Source organism: Bufo gargarizans, chromosome 9, assembly GCF_014858855.1.
Source record: "Bufo gargarizans isolate SCDJY-AF-19 chromosome 9, ASM1485885v1, whole genome shotgun sequence".
Taxonomy (NCBI): Eukaryota; Metazoa; Chordata; class Amphibia; order Anura; family Bufonidae; genus Bufo; species Bufo gargarizans.
Genome location: NC_058088.1, coordinates 144489172 through 144503397, shown reverse-complemented (window position 1 = coordinate 144503397; position 14226 = coordinate 144489172). Strand labels below are relative to the sequence as shown.

The following is a 14226-nucleotide window of genomic DNA, read 5'->3' as shown; positions in this document are numbered from 1 at the left end:
CCGGTATTTAAAGGTCTGCGCATGCGCGGATCGGAAGAACAGATCCATCAATGCAGCAATTTTAATGCATTCTGGCAAGTGTTTCAGGATTTTTGGCCACAGAGAAAAATACAGCATGCTGCAGTATTTTCTCCAGCCAAAAAATGTAAGAGGGACTGAACTGATGCATCATGAATGGAATGCTTTCCATTCAGAATGCATTAAGATAAAACAGATTTTTTTTTCCTCCGGTATTAAGCCCCGGTGATGGAACTCAATACCGGAAAACAAAAACGCTAGTGTGAAAGAACCCTAAATGCCTTTAATCTGACATGTTATATACAGAAAGTCTAATGATGTAGCATTTGTTTCCAGCATAAAACTGGATAATGTACATGGCTGAGGATCAGAGCAATTATCTGGGATATCACTTGTTCTAAGTAGTAGCCCCAAGTAAATGTGTTGCCAGTCAGCCAATGAAAAGGAGATTTTTTTTGGAAACTCACCTGTAAAATCTTTTTCTCGACTTTTCCATTGGGGGACACAGACCATGGGTATAGCTTAGAGGTATTAGTAGGAGGGACACTATGCAAATACAAAAGAGCTCCTCCTCCTCGGGCTATACCCCCCGACTCCACCAGGAGGAACTCAGGCGTTGCAAAAGCAGTAGGAGAAGGAGCAAGAAAAAATTATGGAAACCAATGGACCAAGCCATAAGGTCCGACCACAAACAGAAACTGAGCTGAAGACCCCTCCTGCAACAGGAAGAATGGGTGGGAGCTGTGTCCCCCAATGGAAAAGTCAAGAAAAATATTTTACAGGCGAGTTTCATAAAAAATCTCCTTTTCTCGTACTTTTATCCATTGGGGGACACAGACCATGTGACGTCCTAAAGCAGTCCATGGGGTGGGAAAAAAATAAAAAAATAAAATAAAATCACAGCACCGCCAGGAGGAACATCCAACAGTCAAACAGGAACCACACCCTGCGGCCAAAGACAGCATCAGCCGAAGCCAGTGAATGCAACTGATAGAACTTCGTAAAGGCATGTAAGGACGACCAGGTGGCCACCTTACACAACTCAGACGCAGAGGCATGATTGCGCCTTGCCCAGGAAGCCCCCACCGCCCTAGTGGAGAGAGCGGTAATCCGAGCCTGGGGAACCCTACCACGAGCGCGATAAGCCGTGGAAAAAGCAGAGCGGGTCCATCGTGGCACAGTGACCTTGGAGGCTGCCAGACCCTTACGAGGTCCCTTGGGGATCACAAGGAGGGAATCTGAACAGCAGACGGAAGTGGTAGCCACGAGATACCCTTCAGGGCCCGTACGACATCCAGGGAATGTAGAGCGCGTTCCATGTGGTTTGCCGGGGGAAGGGCAATAGGAGGGCAGAAAAAGATCCTCGTTAAGGTGGAAGGGAGAGACCACCTTGGACAAAAAGAAGGGAACCGGATGGAGCACAACCTCGTCCTGGATAAAAACCAGAAAAAGGCTGCTGGCCGGCCAGCTCCAACACCCGTCTGATGTAAGTTATGGCCACAAGGAAGACCACCCTCCAGGTGAGAAAAGTCAGGGAGACCTCTCTCAGAGGCTCGAAGGGGGCCATCTGCTAAGCGCGCACCAAAATAAGATCCCAAGGAGGCAAGGGGGAACCGAAAGTGCCACCCCCTGAAAAAAGGTCTTCACAGGACCCATAAGAGCAAGGGACTTCTGAAAGAAGACGGCCAGCGCCGAAACCTGACCCTTCAGGGAACTCAACGACAGTCCCATCTCAAGCCCGGACTGAAGAAACTACAGCACCATCGGGATGGAAAAACGAAGGGGAGGGAACCCCGAGTTCTCACAAAAAGTCAGGAAGGCCTTTCAGGTATGGTAGTAAATCCTGGAGGAAGTCGGCTTCCTCGCACTGATCATGGTTCAAATCACTGAATCCGAGAACCCCCTCTTCTTCAGGATGACGGTTCCAACCGCCACGCCGGTAAACAAAGAGACCGTAAATTCCGGAGGAAGAGCGGGCCCCAAGACAGTAGATCCCTTCCGTCGGGAAGAGACCATGGGGCGTCCGCCAACATCCGAGCCACGTCTGAGAACCACGCGCGGCGAGGCCACTCTGGGGCGATGAGACCGGTCGGAATCCCTGCCGCCTCGATATTGCATATGTAGTAGAGAAAGCGGAGGGAAGACAGAGGAGACTGAAGTCCTGCCATGGAGACACCAGCGTGTCCACCCCGTACGCCTTCGGATCCAGGGAGCGAGCCAGGAACACCGGGAGCTTGTTGTTGAGCCTGGACGCCATCAAGTCCACCTCCGGACGGCCCCATCAGCGGCAGATTTCTTCGAATACATCTGGATTCAGAGACCACTTGCCTGGATCCACCTTGTTGCGGCTTAGAAAGTCCACTGTCCAGTTGTCCACTCCTGGAATGTAAACTGCTGACAACACTGGAACGTGCAACTCCGCCCACGTCCGAATTCTCGTCACCTCCTGAACTACCATCCGACTGTGGGCCCCGGCCTGATGGTTGATGTAGACCACAATCGTGGCATTGTCCGATTGGATCCTCATCGGGAGGCCCGCAAGGAGAGGAGTCCAATGGGAGAGGGAGTGGAAAATTCGCCCTCAGCACCAGAATGTTGATTGGAAGGCGAGATTCCGCCGCCGACCGAAACTACCTGAACCGTGCGAGACTGGAGAACGCCGCCCCAACCCAGGAGGCTGGCATCGTTGGTGATTATCGTCCAGGAGAATGGGAGAAAAGATCTCCCTGACCTCAGGTTCATTGGGGACAGCCACCAAGGGAGAGACAAGCAGGTGCTATCATCCAGACCCGAGAGGTTTTGTCCCAGAGGGAAAGGATCTCCTGTTGCGACAGGCTACCGTGAAACTGGGCTTGTGGAATGGCCTCGAAAGAGGCTACCATAAGACCCCGGACCTGCATGCATTCCCGTATAGAGAGACACGGGGAGCGCAGAATATGCGACACTGCCCCCTGGATCTGGGAGGACTTGAAGGCTGGCAGGAATACTCTGGCGGCCGAGGTGTCCAAAATCATCCCCAGGAAGGAGAGCTTCTGGGACGGGAAGAGACAGAAGTTTGGGAAAATTATCAGCCAGCCGAACTGTTCCAGAGTTCGAACAGTGATCCGGACGCCGACCTCGGCCTGCGGTAGATTAGGGGCCTTTATCAGGGTATAGTCCAGATAGGGCAGCAAAAGAATGCCCCTGGAACGAAGAAGAGCCATAAGCGTTCCAGGATCTTGGTAAGGACCCGAGGGGTGGTCGCTAGCCCGAAGACAGGGCGACAAACTGATAGTGTCAACCCCCAATGACGAAGCGCAGGAATCATTGGTGGGAGACAGGAAGGCTGGTTTGAAGGAGGGTCTTTTTGCAGACAACCTGAGACCCCCGGCGGAGGAAGCAGGCGACGTCCTAACAGACGAGAGAAGGCGAAAGGCATGCAGAGATGAACTCGCCTAGCTGATCCCCAGAAGGTCTGGAAACCCCAAAGGGGAGATTAATGAGGGAACGTTTGGTGGAGGCGTCGCCGTCCCAAACCTTTAATCAGACCTCTCTGCGCTGAATGACAGAGGTGGCTAACATGCGGGCAAAGAGGGAAGCAATGTCCCTAGAAGATTCGCAAAGAAGCTTAGAAGCCTGAGACATCTGGAGAACCAAATCCAGTGTGTCAGTATATGCATCTTGTTCCGTCAGTTCTTGGTGGTGGCGCTGTAACCACACCGAGAGAGCACTGGCCACCCCTGCTGAGTCAAAGGTAGGTCGCAGGGAAGCGCCTGCCAGTGAAAAAAGGACCTGGAAAGAAAGTCTATGCACCTGTCTACAGCGTCCTGTAAGGAGGAACTGTCAAAGACAGGGAGGGCCGTAAAATTAGCTGGTCCGGACACCGGGGGATCCACCTTAGGGGGAGGAGACACCTTCTCGCCGTTAGCAGGGAAAGGATAAAGTGTATTCATGTGCTTGGTGGCCGAGAACCTAGTTAGGACGGCCCCAGGTCCTGGATATGACCGCGGAAAATCCCTCATGGACCGGGAACGTGGTAGTCTCCGACTCCCTGGATGGAAAAAAGGAGGGAACTCCTGACCAGTGAAGGAGGAGAATCCCCTTGGGGAATAAAAGGTGTCTCGGACAGTCGCCACTAAGTCAGTCACCATGGTGGAGAGCTTAGGCGGCGAGGGGTCCCGCTCCATGACCTGGTCAAAGCCAGACAATTCCCCTTCAGACATGCGCTCCCCAAGGTGGGGGGGGGAGAGTCATTCAAACGCGCCTCTAGGCGAGGGGGGAGAGACTGAGTCATCAGAGGAGGGATGCTGCCGCTCACGCTCCCTGTTAGTAGTCGGGCGTCTTCTGTGGAAAACCACAGAGAGGTGATTGGCGTCACAGGATCTGAAAATGCCCTATAGTCCAAAAAGGACATGGCTCGTCCAGTCCGAGCAGGATAATTCGCCTTCGGAGAAAGTTGTCCGAAAGCGCCACAGGCGAGGGGGGGGGGGGATGGGGAGACAGAGTCATCCGAGGTGGGATGCTGCCGCTCACGCTTCCTCTTTGTAGTCAGGCACCCACTGTGGGAACCACTGAGAGGAGATAGAGTGGTTAGCGCCACAGGATTAAAGAACATGGCTGCCTTGGCGACTAAGACCCAATCAGGGGCCGCGCTGGACATAGCGGATGCCCGAGCGGGGACCGCAGGCTCCCAGGGACGGGGGGAAGGCAGGGATGCAGGCATTACTTATCTGCTCCTGCAGATCTTCTCCCTCGACTCCAGGTCCAGCAGGGATGCACCTCTTCAGACTTCTGACCCCTGCCCAGGAGTGTAGTGCTCTGGTGGAGGGTGGCAGCAGGTGACCCAGTGGCTGGTGGGATACCGGAGCTGCAGGTCGAGCCCGGATCCACTTGTCTTCTTTGGGGGGCAATGGAGGCAGCCAGGCAGCATCCCAAAGACTGAGGCGGGCACTCCACGGGGGACCAGGAAGGCGCCATGCCGACCTGTGTCGTCATCTAGAAAGAAAATAACAAACCGGAGTAGAGATAATAATAGTGTCAACCTCCTTCACCAGACACTAAGCAAAGACTGAGTTCCTCCTGGTGGAGTAGGGGGGTATAGCCCGAGGAGGAGGAGCTCTTTTGTATTTGCATAGTGTCCCTCCTACTAATACCTCTAAGCTATACCCATGGTCTGTGTTCCCCAATGGATAAAGGGTACGAGAAAAAGCATATGTGCTCTCCGCATTTCCGGAGCGAGACCCTGATCTTTCGGTCCGGAAAAAAATTAGAACATGTGCTATTCTTGTCTGCAATTGCAGACAAGAATAGGCAGTTATATGGGGGTGTCGGCTGAGTGTATTGTGGATCCGCAATACACTACGGAGGTGTGAATGCACCCTAACTCTAGTTAGAGTTCTATGTACTAGATTCTTCGGATAACCTCTTGATATAAATGAGCCCTCCATCACATACAAAGCCTTATCAGCATTTTTCTCAGTATCTACAATTCTCCTTACCCTCAACATTTGGCTATATGGCAATGAATTCACCATTCTCCTTGGATGACAGCTTGTATAGTGTAATAATGTGTTTTTGTCAGTTTTTTTTATATTTAGATCAGTATGTAAAATACCAAGAAGCAGTCTATTAACGTCTGTTATAGGGCTGAAACGATTACCCGATTGAATCAAGTAATTCGACAAAAAAAAAAGAATCCTCGATGAAAATATTTTGCATCAAAGATTTGTTTGTGTCACGTGACCACGGAGCGGGAGTGAAGTGCTTGAACTTCAGCTCCATGGTCTCCCGTTGGCCCGAAATACTCACCTTTCCAGCAAGGGGCATCCGGACAGTCCATAGCACATCCATGGTCCTGCGCTGCACTAACCTCCTGACGTACACACGCCATGACCTGACACGCTGTGTGACATCAATTGGGTTGGGGAGAGCTGCTGGCTCTGGGATGGCACACAAATTTCCTAAGTCTGTAGGGAAATGCACAAGGAAAGAAGGGCTAACTCTGGGCTCAGTGAAAAGATTAAGTTAGTCGTATCTTGAATTAACTTTTCTACTTTACCCCAATAAGGTTGCATGGTGGGACATGAGCAGAATATATGTAGTAAGTTTGCAGGGGACCCCTGACATCTCTAGCATTTGTTTTCTACATTCGGAAAAAAGTGACAGTCTAGCCAGGGTGTAATACCATCGAGTAAGAAGTTTAAGATGACATTCATGGAGGTTGGAGGAGGCGGTGGCTTTGAGAGAATAAGAAATGGCTGTTTGCCATTCTTTGTCGGCGAATGAGTGTTGAAGGTCTTTTTCCCAATTTAATATGTGGGATCTCTTTTTAAAGAGGGTAATATTGGATACCATTTTATACAATGTTTTGGTAGGGACTATTATGTCTCCCTTTGGATGGAAGAGGAAATAATATAGGGGAGATGGAAGCAATATCGATGTCTGGGAGATGGAACTCAACATTGAGAGATTCTCATATAGTCATACTGTTTTGTGGTAGGAACAGCAAATAAGGCTTGTATTTGGGAAAAGGGGCGAATTCCCTCTCCTTCATAAAAGTATTTTATGGTACGGATTCCTCTACTTCTCCAGAAGGACGTGGAAAGACCTGGAATAAGATATTCCAAAATGTCAATCGGGAGTGGGACCTCCTTCCTTGTGACACAAGTTTGGGTTTCATTTAGGATAGTTTTCAGCTTTGTGCTGTTGCTTTTATAGTGTCAAGGCGCTCGAGGGGGGGAATTTAGCATCAAGTGCATGGACCCATAGTAAAGAACTAATGTCTCTACCCCCGTTAGTATCTTTTTCTACTGACAGCCAACTCACAGCATTAGTTCCTGTCGTCCAATATCTCATCTGCTTAATTAGTGTAGCGGTATAGTAATGACAGAGATTAGGTACCCCCATCCCTCCATGTTCTCTTTGAGAGTAGATGATAGATGCAGCTACTCTGTGTATACTGTTTTTCCATATAAAGGATAACAGTTTTTGAACAGGGTGTTCAGCAGCAGGATCGCTAGAGAGCGAAAATAATACAATATTTAAGGTAGAACCATCATTTTGTATATGGCCATATGCCCAATCCAGGTGAGCTCCACTTTGGTATACTGTTCTAATTCTTTTTGAATTTGGCGGTATAGTGGGTCATAATTGCACGGGATTAAGTTGGATAGGGGCCAGCATAGCTGTATTCCGAGGTATGTTACGGATCACGGCACCCATTGAAACGGGAACTCATTGGCTATATCTCGTCCCAGTTTATCTGGGATTTGAAGGGCCAGAATTTGGGACTTGGAAGCATTGATTTTATAGTATGATACTCCGAATTGCTGAAATATGTTATAGGCTGTTCTTAGGGAAGACAACGGGTCTGTCAATGTCAAAATGACATAATCAGCAAATAGACCTAATTTATGTTGGCGATGGCCTGCTGGGATATCTTTAATGTCTAGTGACATTCTGATCTTTTCAGCAAATGGCTCCATTATCATTAAAAACAAGAGAGGGGAGAGAGGTGATATTAAACGGGAGAGAAAAGGTGCCATTAATTAAAACCTGAGCTGAGGGGCGGAAATAAAGGACTTGTATTGCTTGGAGGATTGGGCCCTTAAAGTCGAATTTGTTAAGGGTTGCGAAAGCAAAACCCCAGTGGATACGGTCAAACGCCTTCTCTGCGTCCAGGCTGAGGAGCAGAGAAGGCGTCCAAAGGCCAGCCACTTTACCCATGAGTCCCAAAATTAGTCGTGTGCCATCTGGAGCTTGCCTCCCTTTTGTATTTGATCGGCGTAGCGTTATCACGATACCAAAATTTTGATTCGGTTTTGATTTGGCGACAAAAAAATTGATTTGGCTCCTAAATTTTTCAGTTCAGGAGCTAATGGCTACTAGGTATTTTTTTTAGTCTAGAGCACTGAGCTTGTGCAGCCAGTAAGAACCTTAAATGTATGGTGCTTAAATATTAACCAGTAAAAACTAGTAACAAATGGGAACAAAAAAACAAGCAAAACAAAAAGCACATGGTATGTGCCGCATGAAAAGAAAAAGGGACATTACTATACCATGTCCCATAGAACTTTTGGGGGTCATTACAGTTTGTATCAGAACTCCAACCCTCAAGTCACTGTGGTGTTACTAAAAGCCACTTGTTAGACTCACAGTCTCCCACAGAGGACCAGTCTCGTGCAATAGGTGTCTTCTTTGGAGGCCGCCTGGTAGAGACATTTAGAAGCTTCCAGGACCGCAAGAGGGATTCTCCTTCCCCCACCGATTTCAGTGAGAATGTAGTCCCCGTCCTTGTGGATGAGAAGTTTCAAAAGGAAAAGCCCCATCTATAAGGGATTTTGGCTTTCCGAAGAATGCTGGTTAATGAGGAGAACGACTTCCTTGCTTGCAGTGTAGCTTGAGAAAGATCTGAGTAAATCTGAAGCTCTTGATATGGGTGAGGGAGGCTTTTACGGATTCTGGTTTCTCCTTGATGTGGTAGAAGTGTATACGGGCTATAATATCTTTAGGTGAAGTATCAGGGATGTGCTTAGGCTTATGAAGCCGATGTGCCCGGTCTATTACAAATGACTTGGAATCCCATTCTGGGAGTATTGCTGCAAATAATTATTGGAGATAACCGACAAGCTCAGACTAGGCAAGTGAGTCTGGTATACCTCTGAATTTAAGGTTGTTGCGTCTGTTTCTGTCCTCCAAATCAGTGAGCTTGGCTTTTAGACCTGTTACCTCATCCTCTAAGTTATAATGGGCATCAATCAACTCATTGTGAGAGCTAGTTAGCTCTCCCATTTTGTTTTCTATATGGTCCACTGTTGACCCCATCTCCTCAATAGAAGAGGTGGTTGGCTCTGAGGCTGCTTGGTCAGAGGAGGGAAAGTCCTTTAGGAGGTCAGAGGTATTCAGAGGCACTAAAGATAAGAAACCTGCTTCTCCCACTGCCAGGGGGACTGCTGCTTCTGTGGGCTCTCCTCGCCAGGCTGTTCAGGGAGGATCGCTCTCCCACGCTATCTGTCACTGGGCCCTCCATATCTGTGGTTATGGCTCCAGTGCTGCTGCTTACGCAAGGTGCCTGTACTAGGCCGCATGGAGGACGCGCGGCTCAACTCCGGGTCTGCGAAAAAAATCTGTCAGTCTGCAAATTCCCGGCGGTTAGACCTTTTCCTGGTCATCATATCTGGGAGGGAGGTTGGGCTGGCGGTTTCTGGCCAGAAAGTTCTGGTCAGGAGTGCAGTGGAGTGGCTTTGGAGGGGTATAATTATAAGTACGAGGTGCAGGCCATGCCCCCTTTCATAAAGTATTAACAACACAATTTTCTTATACATGTTTATATGCCTTTATAGACATTAAATTTCTTTAGTGGTTCCATCGCCACAACTGTACAATACAAGACCAGTTAGAAATAGAAGCTGAACAGTTGATAGCTCAGTTGATAGCATAAGCAGTATCCATCCGACTTATTGGATGATGCACTAAATCAAGAGTTAGAGCAACATTTTTTTTTAGAAATCAAGTCAAATGAAACATGAAGATAATGACATCTGAAATAATACTGCCTTTCAAAGTAGAACATAGAAAAGTATCAGGCATTTTACATAAACAATGGCATCTACTGCATAACAAAAAACTTCTGGGTATGAATCTCCCTGCTAAACCACCAATAGTATATACGAGCGCCCCTAACTTAGGTCTAAAAGAGGCACCAACTATTAGAAAACCAAAAGAAAAGCTATTAACAGCACCATGGAATTCACTAAAAAGATTCTACAGATGCGGCATATGCCGTAACTGTAGATTAAGTAAGTTTGAGGGAACAACCACCAAAATAGTGTCCACGAATAATGGGTTTGAATGGGAGATCAAGGAAACTGTACAAAAAAAACCACTGTCAAATCCCTTTAGAGTAGAGTTGAGAGGACACCTGGATGTTAGGGTTCGACGGGTTCGGCCGAACTTCAATAAAAAGTTTGAGTTCGGGACCCGAACCCCATTGAAGTCAATGGGGCCCCGAACATTTGAGCACTAAAATGGCTGTAAAAAATGTAATGGAAAGGGCTGGGTTCTGCAAATGTCATCAAAATGTGGTTAAGGGCATGGCAAGTGCTCTGCAAACAAATGTGGATAGGGAAATTACTTTAAATAACAAAATATGTAAAAATAAAAATAATCTTGATCTAGGAAGACCAGATCCATATGGAGAAGGAGGTTAAGGAGGCGGTGGATGTGGCGGTGTAGGAGGAGGAGGTAGCCTACAATGCTTTTTGGTTTGAAATTTATTTTAATTTTTTTAAATTGGGGTACACCCCAAAACATTGGGAAATATAACCCTCCAGTCATGCTAAACACACTTTTAGACAATACACTGGCTGCAGGGCAGGCCAGCACCTCCAAAGCGTAAAGGGCAAGCTCAGGCCATGTGCCCAATTTGGAGACCCAGTAGTTGCAGGGGCTGACCAGTCAGTCAGTTCGTGTAGGCGTGTGCATACTTACTGCCACACCATGTCGCACGTCCTTGATGTTCACGATCCAATTTGATATCTGCTCTATCAAGTTTCGATGTTCTTTTATGCGCCTACTATGGTGATCACGGGTGGTGGGGAAACAGGGTTCCAGGCCCGAGAGGGAGCGTGAGAAAAAGAGACCAAATTTAAGGGAGATAAATTAATAAAAAAAATAAAAATTTGGGATAGAGCAGAAATGTGGGACAAATTACAGAAGCCCAAATGTGGGCCAAAAGAGTCAAGCAGAAATGTGGGACAAATTATTGAAGTGCAAATGTGATACAACTTTAATTTTAAGCATTGAATCAAAGGAGGTGGCGCACATCAATTAAAGAAGCATTTCAGAAATGTTATCCCCTGTCACCTATGCAGAGCAGGGGGTTTATTCACATCTAAAAATTGTATAATGTCAACCCAAGAATGTAACAGAAAAATTACAGAAATGTATTAACCTGTCTACTTGGTAGAGCAGGGGTCTATGACAGAAAACAATTGTTTATTGTCACCGGAAAATAAAAAAATTATTGAAATTTGATAAGCTGTCAACTAGGTAGAGGAAGGGTATATTACACCCAAAAATTTGTGAATTTGACCCTAAAATGTAACTAACAAATGTTATTTTTTATTTTATTTTTTAACGGTCTAATAGGCATAGCAGTGGTACCATGGTACATAGTGGTGAAATGATATAAAATAAAATACGTACAAATAAAAAATTCATTTATGGAGGTGGAGTTCCATATGGAGTAGGAGTTTGAGGAGGCGGTGGAGGTAGCAGCATAGGTGGAAGCGGCGGTGGAGGAGGACGAGGTAGCCAACACAGGTTTTTGGTTTTAAATATTTTTTTTTTATTAGGGTACATTCTAAAAAAGTGTGAAATATCCAAAATACAAGAATGAGCAATTGCGCCGCAGTATAACAATGGCTGGTTAGTGCCGGTATACATGTCTATTCTGCACAAGGTACTGACATGTCCTGAGGGATCCATGACTGGTTCATTTTAATGAATGTGAGCTTGTCCACATCGGCTGTGGACAGGCGGCTGCGCTAGTCTGTGATGACGCCCCCTGCCGTGCTAAACACACGTTCAGATAATACACTGGCTGCAGGGCAGGCCAGCACCTCCAAGGAGTAAAGGGCAAGCTCAGGCCATGTGCCCAATTTGGAGACCTAGAAGTTGAAGGGGGCAGACCAGTCATTCAGTATGATTAGGCGTGTGTACACATACTGCTCCACCATGTTGGTAAAATGCTGCCTCCTGCTAAGACGATCCATATCAGCTGGTGGTGCTGGTTGTTGTGGCGTGCTGACAAAGCTTTTCCACATTTTGGCCATGCTAACCCTGCCTTCTGAGGTACTGGCGGTGCCCCAGCTGCGTTGGTGACCTCCTCCTCTGCCTTCGCCTTGTGCTTCCACTGTGCCCCCGCTGTCAGGTGGGAATGCCACCAGCAGCACGTCTACCAGCGTGCGCTTGTACTCGTGCATCTTACGATCACGCTCCAGTGACGGAATTAAGGACGGTACGTTGTCCTTGTAACAGGGATCCAGCAGCGTGGCCACCCAGTAATCAGCATAAGTTAGAATGTGGGCAACTTGGCGGTCGTTGCGGAGACACTGCAGCATGTAATCGCTCATGTGTGCCAGGCTGCCCAGAGGCAACAAAAAGCTGTCTTCTGAGGGAGGTGTATCGTCTGTGTCCTCTGTATTCTCCCAGCCACGAACCAGTGATGGCCATGGGCTGGTCTGGGTGCCACCCTGCTATGAACATGGTTCCTCCTCCTACATCTCCTCCTCCTCCTCATCCTCCAGTACTGTGCCCTGGATGGACAATTGTGTACCTGTGGGTGCAGGAACCCACCCTCGGAGCCACTTGGAAATGCCTGGCCGGATAAACCTACGAAATGATCCTTCTTTCTCCTCCTCCTGTGCCACATCCTCTTCCATCATCACCAGGAGCGTTTTTTCAAGGAGGCATAGAAGTGGGATAGTAACGCTGAGAACAGTGTTATCAGCACTGGCCATGTTGGTGAAGTCCTCAAAACAGCGCAACAAGGAACACAGGTCTCGCATGGAGGCCCAGTCATTGGAGGTGAAGTGGTGCTGTTCCGCCAAGCGACTCACACCTGTGTGTTCCAGCTGAAACTCCACTATCGCCTGCTGCTGCTCGCACAGTCTGGCCAGCATGTGCAAGGTAGAGTTCCACCTTGTGGGCACATCGCATATGAGGCGATGAGCGGGAAGGCCGAAGTTACGCTGCAGCGCTGACAGGCGAGCAGCAGCACGGTGAGAACGCCGAAAGCGCACAAAGACAGCCCGCACTTTATGCAGCAGCTCTGACATATCGGGGTTATTTTTAAGGAATCTCTGCACCACCAAATTCAAGGACGATGCAAGGGATGTGCATCAAACCAGCTAGTCCCAGAGCTGCTACGAGATTTCGCCCATTATTGCACACCACCAGGCCGGTCTTGAGGCTGACTGGCACAAACCACTCATCGGTCTGTTGTTCAAGGCCCGTCCACAGCTCCTGCGCGGTGTGGGGTTTGTCCCCTAAACAGATCCGTTTTAAAACTGCCTGTCGTTTACCCTTGGCTGTGCTGAAGTTGGTGGTGAAGGTGTTACGCTGACCGGATGAGGAGCTGGTAGAGGACGAGGAAGCGGAGTAGGAGGAGAAAGCAACAGGAGGCAAACTGAAGCGCCCTGCAATCCTCGGTGGTGGAAGGATATGCACCAATCTGCTATCCGTCTTGGGCCCAGTCGCCACTGTATTTACCCAGTGTGCTGTTATTGAGACATAACGGCCCTGACCGTGCTCACTGGTCCACGTATCCGTAGTCCGGTGCACCTTGCCACAGATGGCGTTGCGCAGTGCACACCTGATTTTGTCCCCTACTTGGTTGTGCAGGGAAGAGATGGCTCTCCTGGATAAGTACTGGTGGCTGGGCACAACGTACTGTGGGACAGCCACTGCCATAAGGCCTTTAAAAACTATCCATCTCCACCAGACGAAATGACAGCATTTAAAAGGCCAGTAATTTAGAAATGCAGGCATTCAGGGCTAGGGATCGCAGGTGGGTAGTGGGGGTACTTACTCTTCCTCTCCAGCATTTGGGAGATGGAGAGCTGAACGCTTGGGACATTGTGGAGATGCTTGGTGACCCAGGTGTTGGTGTTGCTGGCAGATCCTGTTTGGGGGTGGCAGGTGGTACTGTCACTCCAGAGGTGGATGAAGAGGCAGAGACTGCAGCAGAAGAGGAAGCAGGAGGAGCCCGAGACCTTTCTTGGTTTTTGAGGTGTCTACTCCACTGCTGCTCGTGCTTTGCACTAAAATGCCTGGTCATTCAGATTGTGCTCAGGTTGAGAACGTTTATGTCTCGCTTCATGCTCTGATTGCAGAGCGTGCAAACCACTTGTGTCTTGTCATCAGCACATTGTCTAAAGAACTGCCACGCTAGGGAACTCCTTGAAGCTGGCTTTGGTGTGCTCGGTCCCTTGCTGCAGTGGGCAGTAGCAGGTGTACTGTCTAGAGGACGGCCGCTCCGCTTTTGCACCCTGCTCCTTCTGCTGTGCTGGTGGCTCTGTGCGACCACCGCTTCTTCCTCTGAACTACATAGGTCACTCGCATGTCCTTGATTCCATGTGGGGTCGAGGACCTAATCGTCCTCCACATCATCTTCCACCCAGTCTTCACCCCTGCCTTCCTTGTCGGTCTGCACACTTTCAAAAGCCC

General features: G+C 48.6%; 1 protein-coding gene across 1 annotated transcript in view; it reads right to left on the bottom strand.

The window, feature by feature from the left end:
- The window catches only part of FAAH2 (fatty acid amide hydrolase 2), a 123803-nt gene that overhangs the window by 95895 nt on the left and 13682 nt on the right, over window positions 1–14226 (bottom strand). The window lies entirely within an intron of this gene.